Source organism: Mus musculus, chromosome 11 (genome assembly GCF_000001635.26).
Source record: "Mus musculus strain C57BL/6J chromosome 11, GRCm38.p6 C57BL/6J".
In the NCBI taxonomy this organism is placed as follows: domain Eukaryota; kingdom Metazoa; phylum Chordata; class Mammalia; order Rodentia; family Muridae; genus Mus; species Mus musculus.
Window position 1 is genome coordinate 116,737,121 of NC_000077.6, and position 26,815 is coordinate 116,763,935.

Below are 26,815 nucleotides of genomic sequence, written 5' to 3' on the forward strand. Positions count from 1 at the left end.
TAGCTCTAGCTGGCCTATAACTGGTTATGTAGACCAGGCTGGCCTCTAACTTACAGAGATCTGTCTGCCTCGGCTTCAGGATTGCACTGTTATAATTATAAAGACTTTACAGTATGTTTTAGTCATTTACTTGATTTTTTTTTTTCAGATTCCTGGCTGTTCTTACCTGTTTATTCATTCATGGTCAGTTTAGGGACAATTTTCAATCCAGAGAAAACAATTTTGCCATTTTTATTGGAATTATACTCGGTGGGAATTATACTCTGTGTATATATTAGTGCGTGTGTAGAGGCAACTAAGGAGTTTATTGCGCTGAGTCATGTTCTTTACTTGATTGGAGGCTGGAAGTAAGCATTGCTTCTCCTGGAACTAGAGTTACAAATGTCTGTAAACTTCCATGTGTCCACTGAGAATCATACCCAGGTCTTCTGGAAGAGCTCTTAACCACTGAGCCCTCTCTCCAGCCCATGGATATTACCTGTCTTAGGGTTACTATTGCTGTGATGATGAAACACCACGCCCAAAGTAATTTAGGCTGAAAGCGTTCGTTGGGCTTACACTTCCAGTTCATCACTGAAGGAAGTCAGGACAGGAACTCAAGCAGGGCAGGAACCTGGAGGCAGGAGCTGATGCAGAGGCCATGGAGGGGGGCTGCTTACTGGTTTGCTCCCCATGGTTTGCTCAGCCCGCTTTCTTATAGAACCCAGGACCACCAGCCCAGGGTGGCTCCACCTTCAATTGGTGTGGTCCTCCACTATCAGTCACCAATTAAGGAAATGGCATATAGGCTTACCTGAAGCCCTTTCTTGGGGCTTTTTTTTCAGTTGAGGTCCCCTCTTCTCATGTCTACCTTATGTCAAGTTGACAAATAACCAACCAGCCACGACATTACCTGTACTATACTTATAAAATATATTTCTCTACCACATCATCGATGCATGCTGCTTTCAGTTTTTCTTGTTTATTTGTTTGTTTTCAAAATAGGGTTTCTCTGGGTAGCCCTGGCTATCCTAGAACACCCTCTGTAGACCAGGATGGCCTGGAATGCACACAGATCTGCCTGCCTCTGCCTCCCCAGTGATGGAACTAAAGGTGATTCTTACTCTGCTGATAGCTTTATTTATCTCTTAAGGTTTATTTTTATTTTAAAATTATGTGTATATAAGCGTCCTTGTGTGGGTATGTGCATAAGAGGACAGGTGTTGTGAAATCCAGAGGGAGGCAACGAATCTGAGACCAGAGTTATTGGCAGTGGTGGGTTGCCTGACATAGGTTCTAGGACCCAAAGTCAGGTTCTCTGTTAGAGCAGTATGTGCTCTTAACCCCTGAGGCACCCTTGTCCTGCTCAGCTGCACCTAAGAACTTGCGGCGTCCTCCTGGACTTCATACTGCTCAGTCTTGAACCCCGATTGCTGGTCCAGTTCCACTTTGCACAAGCACCGCTCCAGCGAAGCACCTCAAAAGGCCAATCCGCAGTTGGGCGCCCAGCTGTCGCCCCCTGCCGGCCGGATTCACTACTGCACTATCAGAGCAAATCCTAGGCTCTGTGGTACACTACTGGGCATTACCGCTAAAGGAAGTTTGTTTCATTTTTGTTTTGTTTTTCTCCCAGCCACTACCAAGCTCCTCCATTTGCTCTTTACTGTAATTTTGAGTTCCAGAGTCCAAAAATCTGAAGGGAGTGTTTGAAAAGTAAAGTGAACTAAATTGTTTGGGGTTTGGGTTGAATTCAAACTGTAGGGTTTGAACAAGAAATCACCATAAGAGCCTATGGTGATTTTCCAAAGGACTCCAAACCCCCTGTCACAAACAGCTGCTCCTTGGGACTGTCTAAGGACTTGGAGCAGGTTTGAGTCCAGGAAAAAAAGGTAGGAGCATTTGAGGAGCCCTTGCATTCTGTGTTGTAAGTGGTCGAGGGGAACACCCTGATCTGGGCCCTGGTCAGTTCTTTGCTTTGTCACTTTGTGGGCGCTGGTAGAGCCAGATGATGCCTTCATCATGCAACCGCTTCCACACCATTCTCTCTAACCTGAAGTCATGGTTGATATAAAAGATGAGCCGTTTCCATGATGTATCATAGTAGTGGTCAGAGAAGCGCTGGTGGCCCTCGGTGATGAAGCCATAGGCGCTGACCTGCAGGAAAATGGAGGAGGGACTGGGACTGGAGAGGCTGCCTCCTGGGGCACTCTGTCCCTTTATCCTGGTCCTGGCCCTGGGCTCTGGATGCAGAGCCCTTGGGTGTACATGCTCGATCCTAATCCTATCAGAGGTTTGCAGGCTCACCTTGTCACAGATATGAAGGGCTGTGAGCAGCAGGAGGGCGCCAGTGGTGGGGCGGTATATTCTCCAATGGGCAGTGTCCAGGGTCTTTGACCTCAGAAACCTGTTCAAAATACCCAGATTCCCAACTGTCAGGAGTCAGCAAAGGATGAGAGGCCCACGGACCCACTATGGGCTTCCTACCCTTACCTGTTCTTCATGTAACGGAGAAAGTCTGGGTGCAGCAGCAAGTATCGATCCAAGTCCAAGGCATTCCGGAAGGCTTCCTGAGGCCTATGCCTGTGGCCAGAGATGGATCCCTCAGGTCCTGTTCTCTTACCTGGCCCGGTGGAGGCCAAGTTATGGTCACTGTGTGACCGCTATCCCATCTCCAAGTGTCACAGAAGCAGTCCCACCTGACTAACCCTTTTGAAGTCAGTCACTTCTCAGTCTGGCAGGGTTTCCAGGGCAGGAGGAGGGAAGGGGTACCTGAACCAGGAAAGGTGGGTTTTTGCCAAGGTCTGATTCAAAAACATAGCTTCCAGCCACTCATAGTCCCGGGTGCCTTCCAGGAAGTGTAGATATCAGACGTCCTGAAGACCAAGGACAACAAGTGGTCTGGGAGCACTGCCTTGAGGAGCCTAGACAGAGGGCGACCCTCATCTCACTCGTGACTGTCCCCCAAATCTCCCATGGCCTGAGTGGCTGTTGTCACTGCTCTTGCCCTCATGTGAACAGAGTTTGGGATGAGCCAGTTTCCATCCACACACAAGGCACTCATAAGTCTCCCCTATCCAGGGGCTGTATAGCCATGCCCATTCTCAATCTTGTTTCTCCCCTGAGCAGGCACGGTGGGGCCACGCCCATTTGCACTCATTGGTCTCCCATGTTCAGGGGCTGGGTGGTCACGCCCACTCCTCCCTTCTCACCTTTCCCAGAGGCACATGCTGGAAGCCTCGTCTACCCAAAATGAGGATAGACTGGGTCAGAGAGAAAGCAGTGAAGCCATAGAAGGATGTCCGGGTCCCCACATCCTGTTCATATCCTTTAATAACGGCTCCACTCAGTTTGTGTAGAAAGATCGAATCAGATGCTGTGAATGGAGGAGAGACATTTTTTTGTGGAGATGAATCAGGGGGTAGGAGCTGTAGACACACTCCATTTTCTAGATAAAGATATGGGGACATGTCTTAGGGTTTTATAGCTGGGAAGAGACACTGTGACCACTATGCCAACCCTTATGAAGGAAAACATTTCATTGGAGCTGGCTTACATTTTGAGAGGTTTAGTCCATTATCATCACGGCGAGGAATATGGTGGATCACAGGCAAGCATGGTGCTGAAGGAGCTGAGAGTACTACATCTTGATCCACAGGTGCCAGAAGGAGATGGTGTGCCACACTGGACATAGCTCGAATGTAGACCTCCAAGCCTACCCTCACAGTGACACACTTCCTCCAACAAGGCCATGCCTACTCCAACAAGGCCACACCCCCTAATCAGGACACTCCCTATGGGCCAAGCTTTCACCCAAATGAGTCTATGGGGGCTATTCCAATTCAAACCAGCACAGGACACTTATCGGGTCGCCCATTATAGCCCATATCTACAGGCAACAGAGGGAGAACATACCGGAAAACATAGTCATGGCTGTCTATCTCCTGGCCAACACGTGAATCATTCAGGATGCCCCCGTTGCCCACTACAGCACAGGTGATACACTTGGAATACCCAGTAGGGAGGCTGGCCAGGAGGAGCTGCTGCTGGCGGACTGGAGGGAAGCGGGTCACCACCTTCTGTACCACTGGAACACAGCAGGGTTCCATTCAAAGCCCCAGAAATGAACCAACCCAAGAGAGGAAGCCAGCCACCCTGTACTCTGAAGTAAGCACTCACGGGACTGATTGAGTTCCATGAAGCCAAAGGGAGGAGCGAAGTGCTCTAGACGGTTCCACTCGCTCTGGGTGAAGCGTCCAGAGTCCAGGAACAGAGTGATGTTGGGCAGAAAGATATTCTGTAGCCATGGTGACTTGGAGGCCTTGATCTTCACAGAAGCAGAGCAGTTCTATGTGCAGGAAGATATGGAAAGGTCAGGCAATGGGTGGCCCAGGAAAGCATCAGCCAGGGGCTGGGTGGGTTCCATTAGACAGAGACTGGGCTGGGGATACAGGTTGAAAGTTCCTGCTCCCTACTCTCTCTTTCACTCTGGACCCCAGGGTCTCCAAATCTAAGTCACCTTGGTTCCAGAAAACAGGTCCTCTCAGCTCTGAAGCAGCTACACCTTGCAATTCTGACAGCCACATGGGCATGCGCTGCTCTCTTGGGTTGTGACCCTGTCCTGTGTGTATACACAAGCAGGTTTTCAGTATTTCCTCAAGGCAGGGGTGAGAAGGATTAGGGTGGTGACATGGGCTTGAGGGCTGAAGGACAGTGAAGGATCTGAGGGGGCTTTCCAGGGATGCCAGTGTCACTGGGAAGGGAGCAGCTAAACAGTAGGCTGTGTCTTCCTGTCTGCTAGTCCCATGACTATAGAATAAGGGATGACGTACTGGACCCCCAGAACTGGCCCCAATATCTTCTCACAGAATGGTGACCTGCCTCAGGTCTTCTTGAAAGGGGTCCCAGACAAGTCCCTTCCAGACACACCTTTCTGAGTTGTCCAGACCTTAATCCTGGACCTACCTTCTCCTCCCTGACTTTGGCTGTTATAAAAAGGAAGGATGAAGGATGGTTCATTTTTAAGTGTCAGGTAGACCACAGGAGGAAAAGGGCTGCCTGGGGTGGTGGTATAGTGCAGAGTCACAGGGAAGGTCCAGACTCACCGTCTGCAGGCTGCTCATATCCAAGCTATATTCCTCCTCAAAATCCCACCGAGGCTCAGACTTGAACTCAGAGGCCTTCAGCCTTTGCCTTCTTCGTGTGGTGGGGTGTGGGGAAGAGGCAGGGGATTTGGTAGCCTGGACCACTTTCTTCTTAGCTGGGACAGCTCCTGTGGCCATTGGTGTCTTCCTTGTTGACAGTACTCCTGGAGCTCTGGGTAGTTTGTCCAGGTATTCTGGCACAGGCATCTTTGCAGCAGGCTCTGCCTTGCTCTGAGGATTCTCTGGTGCTGGCCTTATGGTCTCCAACTTCCTCTTCTCCTTCCCCTCTCCTTGCTCTCCTTGGGATGCCTCTCTCTCCTGTTTCTTCAGGTTCTTTGAACTGACAGAGGTTGTCTCTTTGTTGTGAACTCTGGGTGACAGTGTCATGATGGGTCCTTGGGGCTCAGCCTTTTGCAGAATCTCCTGGGCACTTGAGTCATTGTTCAGTATGAACTGTCGCCTGCACAGAGAATACCTGATGAAGGTTGGCTGTTCTATAAACCAGCCACAACATCACTAGCAGGGCGAGGAGACGGCTCAGTGAGTAAAAGCGCTTTCTCTGCAAGAATGAGCTTATGGGTTTGGATCCTCAGCTTCCATATTAAAAAAAAAAAAACAACATACCATAAATCCAGCCAGGCATGTGTCTGCAAGGCCACGTGTTTTCCTGTTTTATCCTCCATGTTATTTTATTAGATAGAGTTTCTCACTGAACCTTCTGTTCACTGACTTGAGTATTGTGGTTGGCCAACCAAACCCCACAGATCCTCTGCTTCTGAACATCAGGATTACAGGCCGGTGCCTGTGTGATCTGAGATTTGAACCCAGGTCCTCATGCTTGTGCACTGTACTGGCTAGTTTTGTGTCAACTTGACACAGCTGGCGTTATCACAGAGAAAGGAGCTTCAGTTGAGGAAATGCCTCCATGAGAGCCAACTGTAAGGCATTTTCTCAATTAGTGATCAAGGGGGAAACGCCCCTTGTGGGTGGGACCATCTCTGGGCTGGTAGTCTTGGGTTCTATAAGAGAGCAGGCTGAGCAAGCCAGGTGAGGCAAGCCAGTAAAGAACATCCCACCATGGCCTCTGCATCAGCTCCTGCTTCCTGACCTGCTTGAGTTCCAGTCCTGACTTCCTTTGGTGATGAACAGCAGTATGGAAGTGTAAGCCAAATAAACCCTTTCCTCCCCAGCTTGCTTCTTGGTCATGATGTTTATGTAGGAATAGAAACCCTGACTAAAACAAATTGGTACCAGCAGAGTGGGGTATTCCTGTGACAACCTGACCATGTTTTGGGGAGGACTGTGGAAGGACTTTGGAACTTTGGGTCAGAAGATCCATTCAGTGTTAAGAGCTCTGTCAAATGTTGTGTAGGAGCTTGGAAGATAATGTTGAGAACAGCACAGAAGATAGTGTCTGGTTTGTGAAATTTCAGAGGGAAGATTAAAGACTCTTTTCAGGGCCATTGTTGTTTTGATTGTGAAGATTCTGTAGTTCTGGTTAGCTGGAGCTGAAGAATCAGCTGTGATTAACAAAATACCAGAACTACTAAAGCAAAAACTTTGCATTACTGGGACTTTTGATGCTGGTTAGCTAGAGCTAAGAAATTAGCAGTGATTAAGAAGAGACCAGCATCGTTGAGGTGACATCTTCTGGGAAGTGTTTTCTGAAAGCACAAAGAGGCTGTGTTCCAGAGATAGCCAAGGTTGTACTCCTGCTGCAGTGGGACTTGGTAATATGAAAGGGTCACCCAGGTGGTACTGGTTTTGAAGGCATGAAGAGGTCATGCAGAGCAGCTGAGGCTCAGCACTGTGAGAGGCCATGGAAGGCCACTGGTGAAGGTGCAGCCTCAGTTGCAATTGAGGGCCCAGGACTGAAGGGGTCATGCAGTGTTTTAGAGATGCCAGTACCATGAGATGACCACCAAGAGCAGCAGCAGCAGTGGAGTATAGGCATCTGGAGCCTAGAGGACGATGCGTGTGCTACAAAGGGCCTGGCTGGAGAAGTGACCCAAGCCCTTGGAGGAGCTGAGAAGATCGTGAGTTGGATCCCAGACATTGGATGGTTGGAGATTGACTTTTGCTTTTGATTGTGACTGTGCCCTGATGTTTTCCCTCTTGAAGGAAGAAATTATTTTAGTGGAGCCCACAGTTAAGAGACTTTTAATTGTAAAAAGACTTTGGATTTTTAAAAGAGATGGATATTTTAAAGAGGTTGAAATTTTAAGACTATGTAAAGAATGTGAGACATTTAAAGTTATTTAGACCTTGGGGATGAATAAGAATGTAAGGGTTGAGGCTTACTAGTGATGTGTTTGTGTGTCATCACAGAGAAAGGAGCTTCAGTTGAGGAAATGCCTCCATGAGAGCCAACTGTAAGGCATTTTCTCAATTAGTGATCAAGGGGGAAAGGTCCCTTGTGGGTGGGACCATCTCTGGGCTGGTAGTCTTGGGTTCTATAAGAGAGCAGGCTGAGCAAGCCAGTAAAGAACATCCCTCCGTGGCTTCTGCATCAGCTCCTGCTTTCTGACCTGCTTGAGTTCCAGTCCTGACTTCCTTGGTGATAAACAGCAGTATGGAAGTGTAAGCCAAATAAACCCTTTCCTCCCCAACTTGCTTCTTGGTCATGATGTTTGAGCAGGAATAGAAACCCTGACTAAGACATGTACCAATAATTTTACCATCTCCATATGTCTTACACACAAATAAAATAGAACTAAGAACTCCCGTAGTTCTTGGATTTGGATCCTCTTAGTCTCCCATGAGTCTCAGGTTCCTGCATGGATCCTGGCTTGTTGCCTCCTTAGACTGCTTGCAGAAGTGGCCTCTGGACACCACAGAAATCCTCCTGATTTTCTGGCATGCCCCTTACTTGCTGAAACTACCCGCTTTCTTCTGTAACGAACGTCCAGCTTAACCTCATTACTAATACCAACAGCAGAGTAATGAACACACAAGTCGCTCATGTGCTTTAGCCACATGTCTTGCCCTCTTCTGTTAGACTTTGTATCTCTTAGGAGCTCACCAGAAAAAAGTGGAGTAAATGTAGCACCCAGACCCCTATTCCCTGTGCTTTGCAGCCACCAGGTTGTTAGGACCATCATTGACCCTTATGGATCTCATATCCTTCATCTTTGAGAAGGTGTGCCAACATCAGTCTTGTCAGTGGTAAAGATGAAAGCCACATACAGAATGATGCCAGTTCTGAATTGATGTGTCATAAAAAAGGGTGTGGCCACGTTCACAATGAGCCTCACAAAGCATCATAAATCTTTGAAAGCTCCTGTTCAGCATTTTAAACTTTATGAAAATGTCTCTCTGTGTGTTGGTGTATGTGGATGCATGTGTGCATGTGCTGTGGTGTGTGCATGTGCTGTGGTGTGTGCATGTGTTCTGTTGTGTGCATGTGCTGTGGTGTGTGCATGTGCTGTGATATGTGCGTGTGCTGTGGTGTGTGCATGTGCTGTGGTATGTGCATGTGCTGTGGTGTGTGCATGTGCTGTGGTGTGTGCATGTGCTGTGGTGTGTGCCTGTGCTGTGGTATGTGCATGTGCTGTGGTGTGTGCATGTGCTGTGGTATGTGCATGTGTTGTGTTGTGTGCATGTGTTGTGTTGTGTGCATGTGCTATGGTGTGTGCATGAGCTCTGGTGTGTGCATGTGCTGTGGTGTGTGCATGTGCTGTGGTATGTGCATGTGCTGTGGTGTGTGCATGTGCTGTGGTATGTGCATGTGCTGTGGTGTGTGCATGTGCTGTGGTGTGTGCATGTGCTGTGGTGTGCGCATGTGCTGTGGTATGTGCATGTGTTGTGTTGTGTGCATGTGCTGTGGTGTGTGCATGAGCTCTGGTGTGTGCATGTGCTGTGGTGTGTGCATGTGCTGTGGTATGTGCATGTGCTGTGGTGTGTGCATGTGCTGTGGTATGTGCATGTGCTGTGGTGTGTGCATGTGCTGTGGTGTGTGCATGTGCTGTGGTATGTGCATGTGCTATGGTGTGTGCATGTGCTGTGGTATGTGCATGTGTTGTGTGCATGTGTTGTGTTGTGTGCATGTGCTGTGGTATGTGCATGAGCTCTGGTGTGTGCGTGTGCTGTGGTGTGTGCATGTGCTGTGGTGTGTGTATGTGTTCTGTTGTGTGCATGTGCTCTGTTGTGTGCATGTGCTGTGGTGCGTGCATGTGCTATGGTGTGTGCATGTGCTGTGGTGCATGCATGTGCTGTGGTGCGTGCATGTGCTGTGGTGTGTGCATGTGCTGTGGTGCGTGCATGTGCTGTGGTGTGTGCATGAGCTCTGGTGTGTGCATGTGCTGTGGTGTGTGCATGAGCTCTGGTGTGTGCATGTGCTCTGGTGTGTACATCTGCTCTTGTGTGTTTTTGTCCTCTGGTACGTGCATGCCTGTGGAGACCACACGTTGACCTCTGTTGTCTTCTAGAAACCACCTTCTGTGCTTTTTGAGATAGAGTCTGTCGTTGGCTTAGAGCTTGCTAAGAAAGCTTTCTGGCCATTGATCCCCTAGGATCCCCCTGTCTCTGCACTGGGATTCTGAGCTCTCCCCACCATGCCTGGATTTTCCGTGAGTGCTGGAATTGAACTCAGATCCTCACGCTTGTGTGGCAAGGGCGTGACGGACTCAGCCATCTCCCATCTCCCCAATCCCTCCCAAGTTTTCCCTTTTTTTTTTTTTTTTTTTTTTTGAGTCAGGTTCTAAGTGGGGATGCCTGGCCTCAGACTCAGGCTCCACCAGCCCAGTGCTTGAGGTCATGGACTGCTCCACTCCACCTGCCTATTGCTATCTGGTTTACTGATCTTATTGCTTCCCTTCTTCTACACCTGCAGCAGCATGGCCACCCCTCCAAGCTGTAAAACCTATAGTCACCTTTGTTCCCCCTCTTCCTCCCACCACTCCTTTAAAATAGCTCTTGAAGTTCCCTTCTCTCTTGTCCCAGATCCTCACTGGGCCTCAGTGGCAGAACCTTCATCCCTTCCTGCCTGAGTTAACCACTTAGGTAATCTCTCCACCCCTGCCCTTGACTATCACACTGGATGGGCCAAACCCTCACCTCTTGAAGCTGCCTTTCTGCCCTAAAAGTCCTTTGCTACCATCCCCTGGCCCCACCTTTCTCCTGGGCTGGCAGAGAAGCCCTTCAGATTGGGAATGTGCCTTCCTCATTGGGGGAGGTCCATGGAGTTTCTATATCAGCCCATTCTCTATAGTCTCCTCCTCCCCTGCAGGCCATTTACTGATCACTCAACTGTCTTAGTCAGGGTTTCTATTCCTGCACAAACATCATGACCAAGAAACAAGTGGGGGAGGAAAGGGTTTATTCAGCTTACATTTCCACATTGCTGTTCATCACTGAAAGAAGTCAGGACTGGAACTCAAGCAGGTCAGAAAGCAGGAGCTGATGCAGAGGCTATGGAGGGATGTTCTTTACTGGCTTGCTTCCCCTGGCTTGCTCAGCCTGCTCTCTTATAGAACCCAAGACTACCAGCCCAGAGATGGTCCCACCCACAAGGGGCCTTTCCCCCTTGATCACTAATTGAGAAAATACCTTACAGTTAGATCTCATGGAGGCATTTCCTCAACTGAAACTCCTTTCTCTGTGATAACTCCAGCTGTGTCGAGTTGTGACAAAACTAGCCAGTACACTCAACCAAACTGCACACTGTCTTTGAAACTTTCCGCAGAGCCTCCTAGGCTCTCTCTCTTCCAGAGACCTCTCTCCATGCCAATTGTTCCCTCTGTCAATCATTTGGAACTTAATTAATTGTATTCAGTGTATTGAACATGCTTCAGGTTACAATCACTTCAGCTCATTAAAATGCCTTCTAATTTTGAATGGTAGTACATGCCTATAATCCCAGCACTTGGGAGGCTAAGGCAGGAGAATCAATGGGTCTCAGGTTATCCTGGGTTATATAGTGAGACACTGTGTGTCTGCCTATGTTCAGTCTATCTATCTAACTCTCTACCTACAAATGTATTTATCTATAAACATGACTATCTACACATCTATCTATAAATCTATAATAAATATATCAATCTAACTATTTATAAATTTATCAACCTATTTACCTATAAATCTATCAAGCTAACTCTATACATCAATCAATCAACCTATTTATCTATAAATATATCTAAGTATCAATCTATCAACCTATCTATAAATCTATCTACCTAACTACCTATAAGTCTATCAACCTAAATATCTATAAATCTATCTATCTATCAATCTATGAATCAATCAACCTATCTATTATCTATTATCTATCTATCAATCTATCAACCCATCTATAAATCTACCTACCTAACTACCTATAAATCTATCAACCTATCTATCTGTCAATCTATCTATCAATCAATCAACCTATCTATTATGAATTTTCTATCTATCTATCTATCTACCTATCTATCTATCTATCTATCTATCATCTATCATCTATCTATCCATCCTTCCATCCACTGCCTTCTTCCTTTTTCCAGTGCTGGAATAAAACCCAGGGTCTTATAGAAACTGGGCAAGGGCTCTACCACTGAGCCACACCTCGTCCCCAGCCCTTTCTCCTTCTCCAAGCCTTTCTTCAGGTTATGTACTTCACATCCTGTTTGCTCTGAGGTTAGGTTGGTTTATTGGATGTCCCAGCTCTTGCTGAAATGGCCTCAACAGTCAATATCTGGGGTTTTCCTGGGGAAACTCCCTAACTCTGCAGAACCCCTGAGTTCTGTTCAGGATCCTGCCCCCCCCTTGCTCTGACAACATCATTGTCCACAAACACACATCTGGGAGTGTGCGTTCCACTTCTTGCCTCCTGGTGAAGGAGGTGCTAAGCTCCTGTTCCCCAGCTCCCTAGGCCATGAAGACCTGGGATAGAACAGCACGGCTCTGTTTTCTTTCCGTGTGTTACACAATGGACAGCAGCATTGCCAGTCAACCTTCAGAAGGCTCTAGACCGCAATGGCCACCAAGCTGTTTGCCATACCCCTCCACTCAGGAGCATGTGCCACTGACTAGTGTGGGGACCTGGAGTGGTTCTGCTGCAGGCCACTCCCACTAGAAGCTTCTTTCTAGCATCCCTGGAGTCCTTCAACCCCCTCCCACATCCCCATGTTATTCTAGGGATGCCCTGACACTGTGACAGCCATTGTCATCTGAAATGCATGCTTAAAACTGTTTTCTCAAATGATATAAAAACATGAATACAAAAATAAAGGGATACAGGCCTGTAATCCTAGCAGAGGTTGGCAGATCTCTGGGAGTCTGAGGCTAGCCTGGTCTACATAGCAAATTCCAGGACAGCCAGGGATACACAGAGAGACAAACCTCTGGTGTCTCAGGCACCTTGGTCAACAGCACCAGCTCCTTCCAGGGTTCTTTTCAAGACTCCTGACCTTACTCACATGGAACCTATAGGTGGCTCTGAGTCCCTCAGGCCTCGCCTCAGGTGCTTCTCCTGGGAATCACAGGAGTGGCATCTTCTTACCTGGAATCTTTTGCCCTTGGATCCTTAACAACGAAGAACAGAATAAAGAGCAATGCCAACACAGTCAGAAGCAGGAAAGCTTGCCTCTGGGAAAGTCCTCTGCAATATCTCGTCATGGTGGATGGCTGGTCCCTAACAGCATGTATGATGAGAGCAAGCTTCTTGAAGCAGCAGTCAGATCGCCTGCTCCTCAGGTGAGGGCGAGGGAGCCTCGTGACTCTGAGCTGTTCCAAAGAGCAGAAGAGTTAAGGGAAGGGCGGGACATTGGCGGAAGAGAAAGACTCTGTTCAAATAGGTTTTATTTCTGATGGGAGGGACCCAAAGCACAGTTGCCCTTTAGGGTCAAGTTTCTTAGTTTCTCAGAAATTGTGACGGGAACATCACCAGAAATCTGTGTGTCTGAGATTTGCTTTCATTCAGGGCCAATGGACAGCTTCACAAAATAGGTGCCTAGAGAGTTCTGGGAGAAAGGCATGGTGGGTGAAACCCTTGACACACAGCCATGAAGACCTAGGTTGAGTTTCCCAGCACCTATGCAAAGCCAGTCATGGTAGCAAAATGTCTGTAGACCCGGTGATTCTGTGGCAAGATGGGAGATGGAGACAGAAACATCCCAGAACTGCACAGGCCAGCTAGCTTGATGTATGCAGAGGAGAGGGGGCCCTGTCTCCAGCAACGTGGAAGATGATACAGGTACAGAAAAACAAGAAGCCTCAATGACGATGTCTTCAAATGCCAGCCCCTGCAATTCTACCCCTATACCTGCCTGCCTGTTTGTTGGGGTGGCCAGAGGCAGGGTACAGGGGTTAGGCCCTTTCTCACTCCAGCATCAATCTGAATAAACAGTTTCTCTCCTTTCAACTGTCAGATCCAAAAGGCTCTCAGGACAAATGGCTACATGTTGTGCCTATTAACCTAGAAAAGGGCAGATGCTGGCCTCCTTCTGGCTCGCCAAGTCTCACAAGTATATACTACCACATCCATGCTGGGACATTGGCTCTTCTCAGCAGTTCTCAAAGGGGCCCAGGGGATGGGTGCGGGGGATGATGGAGGTGGAGTGGATTAGGGGGATAGGGAGGGTGAGGGGCTGAGAGGGTGGAGATGCACTGAGATACACTATACTTCTGCAGCTCCTGTGTCTCCCATTCTCCAGATTCTCTTTCTCAACAACCTCACTCTTGTCTCTCTCCCTTGTTTTGTTTTGTTTTCGGGTTTTGGTTGTTTGTTTTCTCTGGTTTTAGCCTGCACATTGCCTTTCAGGCTCTACTTCTTCACCCATGGTGGGTGACTGGCTGATCCTGAAAGGGGAAGCAAGGTGTGAAAGGCTAGGAGTCTAGGAGACCTCAGTATCTCTGAGCACAATGAATATGACACTGGGGAGACAGCTTCGGTGAGCCAGCTTATTTCATGGTGGAAACAATCGCTATGTAAACCTTTAGAGGATGGGTAGGGATCCTGGGTGAGTGTACATCACTGGGTGTGGCCAGGGTATGCGGGATGACTGATTGGAATAAGAAGAAATTCCAGGCGCTGCAGGACAGGACATTATTAAGGGGAGAATTAGTTTAACCTGGCTACTAGGCTCTATGACCTCCTCTGGGGGGCAAAGGTTGGGGAGCAGGGCTACCTGTGCTGGAATATGCAGGCTCAGAGTGGGGTGGGGCGCAGAGGGGATGACCCGACTCCTGCAAATCTTAGGACGGAATTTCCAGGGTTTCAACATGCCCTGACCCCACTCTTTCTCCAGGGTGTTACCTGCTCCCAGGTTCCACGGCCCTCCAGCCCCACAGCACTCTCTCTGTCGTCCTTTCTCTTTCTCTCTTTCTCCTCTCATGGCCAAGTCCAGCCTACTGTTCATGTTAAATCTACTTCCCGCCTACCCCCCCCCCCCCCCGTGCATTCTACACTCATTCAGATGCCCCTGGCTGTACTCTTTATTATATCTATAACACAAACTTCCTGTTCAACCACACCTTGGAGGGGTGATGTCCTCAGTTCAGATATCACCATGCTCTCTGAAGAGGACCCTGGCTGCCAGTCCTCTCTGCCTTGCACGGGTGTGGAGACCACGCTGAGTTCACAATGAATCTGAAAGACTGCACATGACAGAAGCTTAATGAGACTTTCAGTATCTGTATCCACCGACATTTGCTGAGGCCTCAACACCATTTAAGGTCAAGCTAGGAACACAGATGTGTTTTCTTCCTTCCTTCCTTCCTTCCTTCCTTCCTTCCTTCCTTCCTTCCTTCCTTCCATCATTCCATCATTCCTTTCACTTTTTCTTTCTTTCCCCTGCATTCCAACTGCAAAACCCATGACTAGTAAACTTTGTTGTTGTTGTTGTTTTTTTTTTTTTTTAGCTCAGGCTGTCCTGGACCTCACTCTGTATATCACCCTGGTCTCCAACTCACAGCGATGCGCCCGCCTCTGCCTCCCGGGTGCAGATTAAAGTCTGCACCCCCACCTGGCCTGGAAACCCATTATTAAGAAACCTCCCTGACAGTGTTTCCTCTTGTGTAATCTTAGATGGTCCACCTGCTTGTGAGTTTCCATCTCATGATGCTGTCTTACACACGTTGATTGTGGTTTTTGAGTTCAAAACCTGCTCCCCCAGAAGAGTAAGGGTTGCAGTGGCAGCAGCTGCATCTGTGTTGTATCCCTGACTGCTCAGTTTGCTGTTCAAATCAACAAAGTTTCTCTGGTTAAAGAACAACAACAACAACAACAACTTGGTGTGTTCCTGTTGTTGGATTTTCACCAGACTCTCCGCACCATCGCACACCAACATTTTGGGGGTTTGTCCAGGATCCAGAGCCCTGATACAGAAGTGCAATTTTTTGAATTGGCAACTTCAGGGGAAACACTGGAGGTGAGTCTGGTTTTGATGGGGGAGGGGGGTGTCTCGTTTGTCTGTTTCTTCTATCAGTCCCTTTGTCACATTTAGACATTCTGTGTTTGTTAGTGTCTGGTCTTACATTCATTTCTCTGTTCACTGTCTGTGTCTTCTTGGTCCTGGATTCTAAGACAGAACAGAAGCAATTCGCCACCCAGTCCTCTCTTGAGCTTCTTCATCATTTTAAGGAATTTTAGAAGAAACTTCTCCATCTGGTAATAAAGTCTACCCTGACAATCTTGTGACATTCTGTCATCTCAAACGGCCCACCTTCAGGATAGACTGGTGCCCAGGGGGTACTTTCAATTTAACTGTGGTTTACTGCACACAGGCTGTCAACTTTGCATGATAAGGACATTCTGGCCAAGGCTCCTACTTCAAGGCTTGGTGATGTCTTGTGGAAGAGCTACTTGAATGGCTCAACTCTCTCTTGCTGGAGTCGAGCAGCGCCTCTTAAGTCCTCCCCCTCAGACCCAAGTCTCAGAGGGATGAGAGGGAGATTCCTGGTCTCCCCTCCATGGACAAGGACACACCTCCTCACTAACATTGTCCCCTCCATTGCCCAACCTTTCACACGACTCATGGATCTCTTCCTACTTCTGCTATCCCTGTCGTGGAGCTCCACCTCTAACTCCTTCTTCCCAAGTCCCCATTACACCAGGACCGGTTCCAGATATTGAAGAGATCTTAGTGAGGAAGACCACTTCTGGCAGAGTCCCCACCTTAACTCTATGTAAGGTGTGGACACTCCCCATGGCCCCGAGATGAGGACCCTCCCATGGGCCCCGAGATGAGGACCCTTTCATGGTTTAAAACAGCCTCTTGACCTCTATCCTCAAAGAATCTGAATCCTTCTTTTTCAGAGAAACTCCAGGGTTTAACTTTTCTCTTGGAGACTATACCCATCAGCCAACTTGGGATGACTGTCAACAACTCCTGAGATGTTCTTTTCCTCACAGGCCTGGGAATGCATCTTCTGGGAAGCCAGGAAATTGCTTCCTAGTGACAACAGTCACCCTTCATATGCCCAGATTGGAACCCTAATGAGGCAGCAGGTAAGCAGCCCTTTAAGGTCTTTCACCAGACTCTTGGGAGTACTACAAGCAGCTGTCTGCTGGCCTACAAATTTGCCAAAAGTTAGTCAGGTTATTCAGGAACCCAAGAAGTGTCCTTTGGACTGTGATCTCCCTGGAATGCCTCACGGAAGCCTGGTGGACTTATATCCTGATAGATCCCAAAGCATAAGGAAACAGGAGGGCCATGAATACTGCCTTTTTGGCCCAGTCTGCTCCTGATAATATTGATTTTATGGCCCATTCTGACCTTGATAATACTGCCTTTATGGCCCAGTCTGCCCCTGATATCTGAAAGAAACTTCAAAGACTGGAGCACTTTGGAGGAGAAAACTTGTCTAAGTTGGCTGAGGTTGTGGCTAGAGTCTTTAATAACAGGGACACCCCAGATGAATGGCAGATGAAACACATGGCTCAAGCTATGTTGGCTGGGAACTAGAGGGTCCATTCCTAGGTTCAGATTTAAAAGGGAACAGGCCGTTGATAATGGCAAGAGAAGGCTGCCACTGGCCACCTGCAAGAAAAACCAATGAGTCTACTGCAAAGAATTAGGACACGGGAAGGAAGAATGACTCAGCTCTAGCGAGATCAAGGTCCCAGGATTGGACAAGGACCAAGTAGGTCATGGCTCAATCTCTTCCCTCCCTTAGCCCATGGTAACCTTGAAAGTGGAGGAAAAACCAATGGACTTTCTGGTAGGCATGGAAGCCAACTGAAGGAACCAAAGTGACTCCTAGCCACGAGATGCAGCCTGGTGCTAAACAATACCCCCAGTACAAGGAAATGCCATGTCAACCTCGAAAAAGGTACTGTTTCACACTCCTTTCTAGTTATCCCTGAATGCCCCAACACCCTCTTGGAAAGAGACTCGTTACACATACTTTGGGCTCAGATTGCCTTTAATGATGAGATCATTAAAAACAGGATGGGCAACCGAGTTGAGACGTGAGCTACCCTTCCCTTAGCTGAGGAATATCCTGACACCTCCAATCCCACTCCCCCGTGTCAGTCTGCCCTCCCTGATATGATAACCTATTGGACTATTTGCTAGACAGGTTCCCCAGGGGCTGAGGCAAAGCCAATCCTCGTAGACTTGCCAGCAACAGGTCTCAGTCCTCATTCAACACAAGGCTTTGGTAGAGCCTATATGGGGGTGCCAGTACCCTATGAGCCTGGAAGCCTGACAAAGAATCATAATTCATATAGACAGACTGAGAGAACTGGGACTCCTATAGGTCCCTGCAGGAACACTCCACTGTTTCCTGTATGGAAACCAGGGACAAAAGATGCCTGGCCAGTCCAAGACTTAAGGGATGTCAACAAGTGTGGAAGACATTCACCCCACAGTCCCTAACTCATATACATTGTTGAATATGCTATCATTGTCTGACATATACACATTGTCTTGGTCTTAAGAGATGCTTATTTCATTATACCTCTGGCCCTAAAAAGCCAACCCCTGTTTGCCTTTGAATGGATTGATCTGGGCAAGGGCTTCAGCAGACAATGGACATGGATCTGGCTACTGTAGGGTTTCAGAACCTTTTCTACCATCTTTGATAAGGCTCTCTATGTAGCTCTGAATGAGTGCCACCTGATGTTTCCCCAGATGATGTTACTCCAATATGCAGATGACCTCATCAGGGCAGCCAGCCAACATGGACACGTGCACAATGGCCACTCAAGAGCTCCTAGGACCTCTCCAATGCCTGAGATACTTGATGGATGTGCACCAAGAAGGCCCAACTCTGCAACCGGAATGCCACATACTTGGGATTCCATGAAGGGAGGAAGTCCTAGTTTATGTCATGTGAACAGGAAATCTTGGGTTGGCGAGATGGCTCAACGGCTAAGAACACTTATTGCTCTTCTGAAGGCCCTGAGTTCAAATCCCAGCAATCACATGGTGGCTCACAACCACCTATAATGAGATCTGATGCCCTCTTCTGGTGTGTCTGAACTCAGCTACAGGGTACTTATGTTTAATAATAAATAAATCTTTGAGCCAGAGTGAGCAAGTTTGACCAGAGCGAGCGGGGCCGAGTGGAGCTAGTAAAGGTCCTAAAATTTCGATTCCGAACAACCACATGAAGGCCCACAACCATCTGTACAGCTACAGTGTACTCACATAAAATAAAGAAATCTTTAAAAAAAAAAAAGCAATCTTGAGAATTCCCAACCTATCAACAAAAAGGCAAATCAGGGAGTTTTGAGGGGTCAGCAGGATACTGTAAGCTCTGGATTCCTGGATTGGCTGAATTAGGCAGACCCTTTATTTGATGTCACCCTGAGGCCTAATAATACCTTTCAATGGACTGAGGTTGAAGATAATGGCCTTCAAACAGATTAAACAAGCCCTGCTTTCTGTGCTAGGTGTATCACTTTCTGACATTAGAAAGTTTTTACACTGGTTTGTGGATGAGAGGAGGAGGACCCCTAAGAGGTTGTCACTCAAACACTTGGCCATAGCAGTGCCAGGTGCCTACCTTTGAAAAGAATTAGACCCTGTGGCTATCAGCTGGCCTGCCTGCCTGAGAATTATTGCAGCCATAGCCTTATTGACAGAAGACTCAAATAAATTGACTTTTGGACAGAACTTGATCACTACCACTCCTCCTGTGGGAAAGACCCCACTCATGAGCCCCCTGTGACCACTGCATGACTGGTGCACAGCAGACTCAGCATCAGGCCCTCCTCTTGAACCAACCAAACATAACTTCTGACCAGTGGGCTACCTTCAACCTTGCTGCTCTGTTGTCTGACGCCAAGGGGAGCCCCTCTATGATTGACACTAGCCCTCAAGCCTGCCAGAGATCTGCTGAATATGGCATTTAAGATATTTATACTTACCGTGGCAGACAGAGGTCCAGGTCCTAGAAGTGACCCCCAACGTCTACGGGAAAATAATAAACAGAACCACAAACTCCCACTAAAGTGTAACCGACTGCTTCCTATTTGGCCACAAGCTCAAGAATTTGAATTTCCTTCGGTCATCTTCTAAGTATAGACTTAATGATGCTTCTCAATGGGCTGAAACATCTCTGTTCAATCTATGTACCTGGCTCTCTGCAGAGGGAAAGAAAACGTTCATGATTTCTAACACAAAGCTATAGTTTTTGCTTAGACTCAAAGGTGGGAGTCTACTCCTGCTCTTTTACAGACGCCTGTTCGCTACTTTTTCTACGATGTAGATTCCGGTACGATGGCATTGCCAATGTATCTCCTTTTGGAAAGGAAAAATTCATGTAAGATTCAGGGTGTCAAAGAAGTCATAAAACTTGGACCCACCTGTCTCAGGTCAAATGGATCCCAGTTATCTACAACCTGAGTCTCCTGAGAATGGGGTTTGCCCTGGTCTTGGGATGCCTCTCCTTCCCCAATTTCAAGGCAAATTTTATGTCTTTCCTAGTCTATGTTTGTCTCAGAAGATTTTCACTTGCTCACAGACTCCATCCCGGGTCACCTATGCACTGCAAACTGCTGAACCCTAGACTTGCTGAAAGCTTATACAAACCAGCCCAACCTATGTGATTGCTCCCTGTCTCTTCAGCTTGGCCAGCTCAAGATGCTTCTGATAAATGCCCCATTGCTCAGCCCTTGGGAAGCCTTTCAGCCTGCCTGGGCCCTGGCATCAGTAGCCTAACATGAGCTGGAAGTACTTACAGAGGAGAATGGCATCCCTTGACCCTTGGTCCTCTCCCTGCAACACCCTGCCCCCTTACCCAACAGGCTGAAATGGTAAGTTAAAAAAAAAATTAAATAACTCCCTGACATAGGGGACAAAAGTGCAAGCCAATTGACACACCAGAAAAGTGGGCCCAGATTGGTGAACAGGTAGATTTATTAAATAAAACAGTTCTACTATATTATAGGACACTTGACCTGTTTCATGCAGGAAAAGAGATACCATATGGCTTTTAAAAAGTTGTTTCTGTACAAGACATTAGGAATTGTACTTTGACTGTACTCAAGAAACAATATAAAAAAAGAGACTTGAGATAAAGTAAATGGGGCTGGAGAGATGGCTCAGCCGTGAAAGGCTAGGCTCACAACCAAAAATATAAGAGATAAAGTAGATGACTGGTAGCCTGTCCTTCTAGACAGTAACTCTGATGTCAGCGATCACAGGGCCTTTGGCCCTCCTGCTTGTACTAGTTTACAACGACTGATACAATAATTAAATGATAATTCCTTTCTGGATACCATTAAGCTGATGATTATTAGATGGGAGAATAAACCAATACCCAAAATAGAGTTGAGGATTTGACCTGAGACACAACCGAAGGAGGGAATGTAATCTCCAAAATTTACCTGAAAGCCCTACCTGCCCGACGACCAGGTAAGGAGAGGCTGGAGGTGCTGGGGGTTGTAGAACTTGGGAATATAACAAAAGCCTCATGTGAAAGTACGGCGGCCTATGAATTTGCCTTCATTTACCCCTGCAACTCTCCATCTATATGGTGGTAGACTTCCCTTTTTCCCATCTGAGAGCCTAGGTCCGATCAATCCCTTCTGCTGTCTGGGCTGACATACCTGGCTTGGGCCCAGAATGTTCCTCCTAACTACTCGAGCTCCCCTGTACCGGGGTTCACCTTTCTTCTCATGACACTCAAAAGTGAGCACACAAGGGTTGTCGTCTGACCAGGGGGTAGCAGAATGGGTGGCAGTGGGTTTCTCAAACTGGACCAGGAAGAGGGTCTGGTACCAGGTCATGAAGTCATTAGACAGCTGGCATTTTGGTGTTCCCCTAGTAGGGCCTTAACGGTGTAGGTGCAGTGACTGTAAGATCTTGATCCAGAGTTAACTTGTTTGCTTTTTGTCGTTAGACAAGCAGTAGCTAGCTCAGCCCTTAGACAGGGGGGCCATCCTGTGCCTATAGGGACCAATCAGGTCAGGTACCTCACAGGGCATTTCCATAGCTCCAAAGGTTGAGTTAAAACTCCTTTTGTAATGTTTCTTTGTCTCATGGACAAACAGATGACAAGTTTTTGATACATCTGGAAGTGTTAGTACTGGAGGCCAAGTCAGAGCTTTTTTAAAAACCTGAAATGTGTTTTATTTCATCTCAGTTCAGAATAGGCACTTAGTATCCTGTGAATGGTATCTTTAAATGTTTAATAACTCTATTAGTTATTAATATGTCCCAGTCAGCCCCCTAGTAATCAAGGCAGAGTTCTGCGGGTTGCTTTTTAATCAGTGCTCTTAACTGCTGAGCCATGTTTCTGGCCCCTGTAGTCACTTTTATTTAGCTCTAATTTGGGGAGCAAGGTTAAACAGCAAAGGCTGGTGTATGGAAGAATCTTCTCATTTGGGGCAACTAGAAATTGGGGTTCAGAATTTAGCACTTGTATACACAGCACCAAAATCTCCTCCTGGCCGAGAAAACCTCTCCACAGAGGAGGAAGAGAAAGAACACCAATTTGCTTAGTGAACTCTGGTGTGCACCCTGAGAGAGGGCAAAGACAGAAGGAAGTCTTGCCCTTCCAGAAAAGGCTCGGCTCATCACATACATGCTCTCAAAGCGGGCAACCAAGACCCTTTTCAGACCAGGATGGCCTCCAGAACGGAGAAGATGTGGGGTAGTATGATGGCTTTCGCCTGTAACCCTAGCGCTCTGGAGTCAGTGAAGAAAGGTCAGAATAAGTCCATTTCTGTTTTCTGTAAGACTTGCATTTGACCATGTTTTGACTCATTTTCTGAAATTTGATACCTTGTGTTGGGAGCCGCCCCCACATTCGCCGTCACAAGATGGCGCTGACATCCTGTGTTCTAAATGGTAAACAAATAATCTGCGCATGTGCCAAGAGTAATTTTCCACTACATGTACTCTGCCTTTACTCGGCCATGGGCTGCAGCCAATCAGGGAGTGATGCGTCCTAGGCAAAGAATAATTCTCCTTAAAAGGGGACGGGGTTTCCGCCATTCTCTCTCTTACTTGCGCTCTCTTGCTTGCGCTTTTGCGCTCTGCGCTCTGGCGCTCTGGCGCGCTGGCGCGCTGGCGCTCTGGCTCCTAAAGATGTAAGCGGGGGGCCTTTCGTTTTTGGGGCTTGGGGCTTGCGCTCCTGGCTCCTGAAGATGTAAGCAATAAAGTTTTGCCGCAGAAGATTCGGGTTTGTTGTGTTCTTCCTGGCCGGTCGTGAAAACGCGTTTAAGAGTTGGTGCCGAAATCCGGGACGAGAAAATCCGGGAAGAAAAAAAAAAAAACCCGGGACGAGAAAATACAAGAAAACTCGGGACGGGAGTTAACCATCACCGGCGCAAGGAAGATCCCTCATTCCGGAACCAGAACTGCGGGTCACGGTAATAAAGGTTCCCGTAAAACAGACTGTTGAGAAGGATTCAACTGCATGAATTCAGAACTTTTCAGCTGGGGAACAGGAGTACCAGTGAGTACAGCTTTACAAGGTAAGTCTGGTCTTGAACTTTCTAAGGAAAGTCAAGACAGTCTATCAGAAGTAAAGTGGAAAATAGCTTTACAAGGTATGTTTGGCCTTGAACTTTTTCTAGTGTTAGGAGCCCTTTTGTTCTTTTTCACATGTTATCAAGTGATTAAGATAGGGCTGAAAATTCTAGATGAAATTCAGGACAATCTATCAGAAGTAAAGCGGGGAGAGAGAGTAGGAGCAAAGAGGAAATATGGTGCACAGAATAAGTATACAGGCCTTTCCAAGGGTCTTGAACCCAAGGAAAAGTTTAGGTCAGGTAAGAATACCTGGGGAGAGATTAGAAGGAAGGAGAAGGAAAAAGAAAAGAAAAAAGATCAATCAGCGGAGGTTTCTAGGAGAAGGAGCCTATACTCATCACTAGGTGAGTTCAAGGAGCCAGTTCTTAATAGTTCTGAATCAGATGAAAAGGCTATTAGGGCCTGGAAGGCGCTCTCCCGAGCAGGTGAAGCCACTGGACAATTAACAAAGATCGTCCAGGGACCTCAGGAGTCCTTCTCAGATTTTGTGGCCAGTATGACAGAGGCAGGCTCTTGCAGCCTACAAGGTCTTATTGTCCACCCTGGAGTTGTAGATCAGGATTGTAAAGGGGAACTTCAGGTTCTCTGTTCTTGTCCTCAAGTTGTCTTTTCTATATCACAAGGGGACAAAATAGCTCAACTAATAATTTTGCCAAGCCTACATGGCTGTTTTTCCTTCCTCTGGTATTCCTAGAGCTGCCAGAGGGATTGGTTCTACTGAAAATGATTCTGATTACTTAATAATGCCTTTAGATTGTTGTCAAATTTTATCTACTCACGTAGGGGTAAACCCTCGTGGCGTCAGGCCATTACAGGTCTGACAAATGGATGTCACACATATTTCCTCCTTTGAGAGAAATCAATATTTACATGTTTAGATAAGAAGAGATCACCTCCATACCTTAAATGATTTTCAAAAGCTGTTGGGAGATATTAATTGGCTCAGACCTTTTTTAAAGATTCCTTCCGCTGAGTTAAGGCCTTTGTTTGGTATTTTAGAAGGAGATCCTCATATCTCCTCCCCTAGGGCTCTTACTCTAGCTGCTAACCAGGCCTTACAAAAAGTGGAAAAAGCCTTACAAAATGCACAATTACAACGTATTGAGGATTCGCAGCCTTTCAGTTTGTGTGTCTTTAAGACAGCACAATTGCCAACCGCAGTTTTGTGGCAAAATGGGCCATTGTTGTGGATCCATCCAAACGTATCCCCAGCTAAAATAATAGATTGGTATCCTAATGCAATTGCACAGCTTGCCCTTAAAGGCCTAAAAGCAGCAATCACCCACTTTGGGCGAAGTCCATATCTTTTAATTGTACCTTATACCGCTGCACAGGTTCAAACCTTGGCAGCCACATCTAATGATTGGACAGTTTTAGTTACCTCCTTTTCAGGACAAATAGATAACCATTATCCAAAACATCCAATTTTACAGTTTGCCCAAAATCAATCTGTTGTGTTTCCACAAATAACAGTAAGAAACCCACTTAAAAATGGGATTGTGGTATATACTGATGGATCAAAAACTGGCATAGGTGCCTATGTGGCTAATGGTAAAGTGGTATCCATACAATATAATGAAAATTCACCTCAAGTGGTAGAATGTTTAGTGGTTTTAGAAGTTTTAAAAACCTTTTTAGAACCCCTTAATATTGTGTCAGATTCCTGTTATGTGGTTAATGCAGTAAATCTTTTAGAAGTGGCTGGAGTGATTAAGCCTTCCAGTAGAGTTGCCAATATTTTTCAGCAGATACAATTAGTTTTGTTATCTAGAAGATTTCCTGTTTATATTACTCATGTTAGAGCCCATTCAGGCCTACCTGGCCCCATGGCTCTGGGAAATGATTTGGCAGATAAGGCCACTAAAGTGGTGGCTGCTGCCCTATCATCCCCGGTAGAGGCTGCAAAAAATTTTCATAACAATTTTCATGTGACGGCTGAAACATTACGCAGTCGTTTCTCCTTGACAAGAAAAGAAGCCCGTGACATTGTTACTCAATGTCAAAGCTGCTGTGAGTTCTTGCCAGTTCCTCATGTGGGAATTAACCCACGCGGTATTCGACCTCTACAGGTCTGGCAAATGGATGTTACACATGTTTCTTCCTTTGGAAAACTTCAATATCTCCATGTGTCCATTGACACATGTTCTGGCATCATGTTTGCTTCTCCGTTAACCGGAGAAAAGGCCTCACATGTGATTCAACATTGTCTTGAGGCATGGAGTGCTTGGGGGAAACCCAAACTCCTTAAGACTGATAATGGACCAGCTTATACATCTCAAAAATTCCAGCAGTTCTGCCGTCAGATGGACGTAACCCACCTGACTGGACTTCCATACAACCCTCAAGGACAGGGTATTGTTGAGCGTGCGCATCGCACCCTCAAAGCCTATCTTATAAAACAGAAGAGGGGAATTGAGGAGACTCTACCCCGAGTACCAAGAGTGTCTGTGTCTATGGCACTCTTTACACTCAATTTTTTAAATATTGATGTTCATGGCCATACTGCGGCTGAACGTCATTGTTCAGAGCCAGATAGGCCCAATGAGATGGTTAAATGGAAAAATGTCCTTGATAATAAATGGTATGGCCCGGATCCTATTTTGATAAGATCCAGGGGAGCGGTTTGTGTTTTCCCACAGAATGAAGACAACCCATTTTGGATACCAGAAAGACTCACCCGAAAAATCCAGACTGACCAAGGGAATACTGATGTCCCTCGTCTTGGTGATGTCCAGGGCGTCAATAATAAAGAGAGAGCAGCGTTGGGGGATAATGTCGACATTTCCACTCCTAATGACGGTGATGTATAATGCTCAAGTATTCCCCTGCTTTTTTACCACTAACTAGGAACTGGGTTTGGCCTTAATTCAGACAGCCTTGGCTCTGTCTGGACAGGTCCAGACGACTGACACCATTAACACTTTGTCAGCCTCAGTGACTACAGTCATAGATAAACAGGCCTCAGCTAATGTCAAGATACAGGGTGGTCTCATGCTGGTTAATCAACTCATAGATCTTGTCCAGATACAACTAGATGTATTATGGTAAATAACTCAGCTGGGATGTGAACAAAAGTTTCCGGGATTGTCCATTACTTCCATTCAGTATGAGAATTTTACTAGGGCAGCTAATTTGTCAAAAAGTCTTTTTCAGTATATGTTACAGAATTGGACGGCTGAATTTGAACAGATCCTTCGGGAATTGAGACTTCAGGTCAACTCCACGCGCTTGGACCTGTCCCTGACCAAAGGATTACCCAATTGGATCTCCTCAGCATTTCCCTTCTTTAAAGAATGGGTGGGATTGATATTATTTGGAGATACACTTTGCTGTGGATTAGTGTTGCTTCTTTGGTTGGTCTGTAAGCTTAAGGCCCAAACTAGGAGAGACAAGGTGGTTATTGCCCAGGCACTTGCAGCTCTAGAACATGGTGCTTCCCCTGATATATCTATGCTTAGGCAATAGGTCGCTGGCCACTCAGCTCTTGCATCCCACGAGGCTAGACTCATTGCACGGGATAGAGTGAGTGTGCTTCAGCAGCCCGAGAGAGTTGCACGGCTAAGCACTGCAGTAGAAGGGCTCTGCGGCATATATGAGCCTATTCTAGGGAGACATGTCATCTTTCAAGAAGGTTGAGTGTCCAAGTGTCCTTCTCTCCAGGCAAAACGACACGGGAGCAGGTCAGGGTTGCTCTGGGTAAAAGCCTGTGAGCCTAAGAGCTAATCCTGTACATGGCTCCTTTACCTGCACACTGGGGATTTGACCTCTATCTCCACTCTCATTAATATG

General features: G+C 47.0%; 1 long non-coding RNA gene and 1 other non-coding gene across 2 annotated transcripts; one reads left to right on the forward strand and one right to left on the reverse strand.

Annotated features, from left to right (window-relative positions):
* Positions 1–683: 683 nt before the first annotated feature.
* Gm11735 lies at positions 684–14,438 on the reverse strand. Its single transcript, XR_001780373.2, has 9 exons — positions 12,598–14,438; positions 5,082–5,580; positions 4,156–4,324; positions 3,890–4,063; positions 3,189–3,325; positions 2,749–2,852; positions 2,470–2,559; positions 2,284–2,383; positions 684–2,133 (listed from the first exon to the last, which is right to left on the reverse strand). It is a non-coding gene; the product is annotated as a predicted gene 11735 (transcript).
* Positions 14,439–15,046: 608 nt separating this feature from the next.
* On the forward strand, positions 15,047–20,763 carry BC018473 (cDNA sequence BC018473). The gene is made up of 4 exons (NR_003364.1): positions 15,047–15,466; positions 16,450–16,545; positions 17,214–17,369; positions 18,173–20,763. It is a non-coding gene; the product is annotated as a cDNA sequence BC018473 (long non-coding RNA).
* The last annotated feature ends 6,052 nt before the right edge of the window (positions 20,764–26,815 follow it).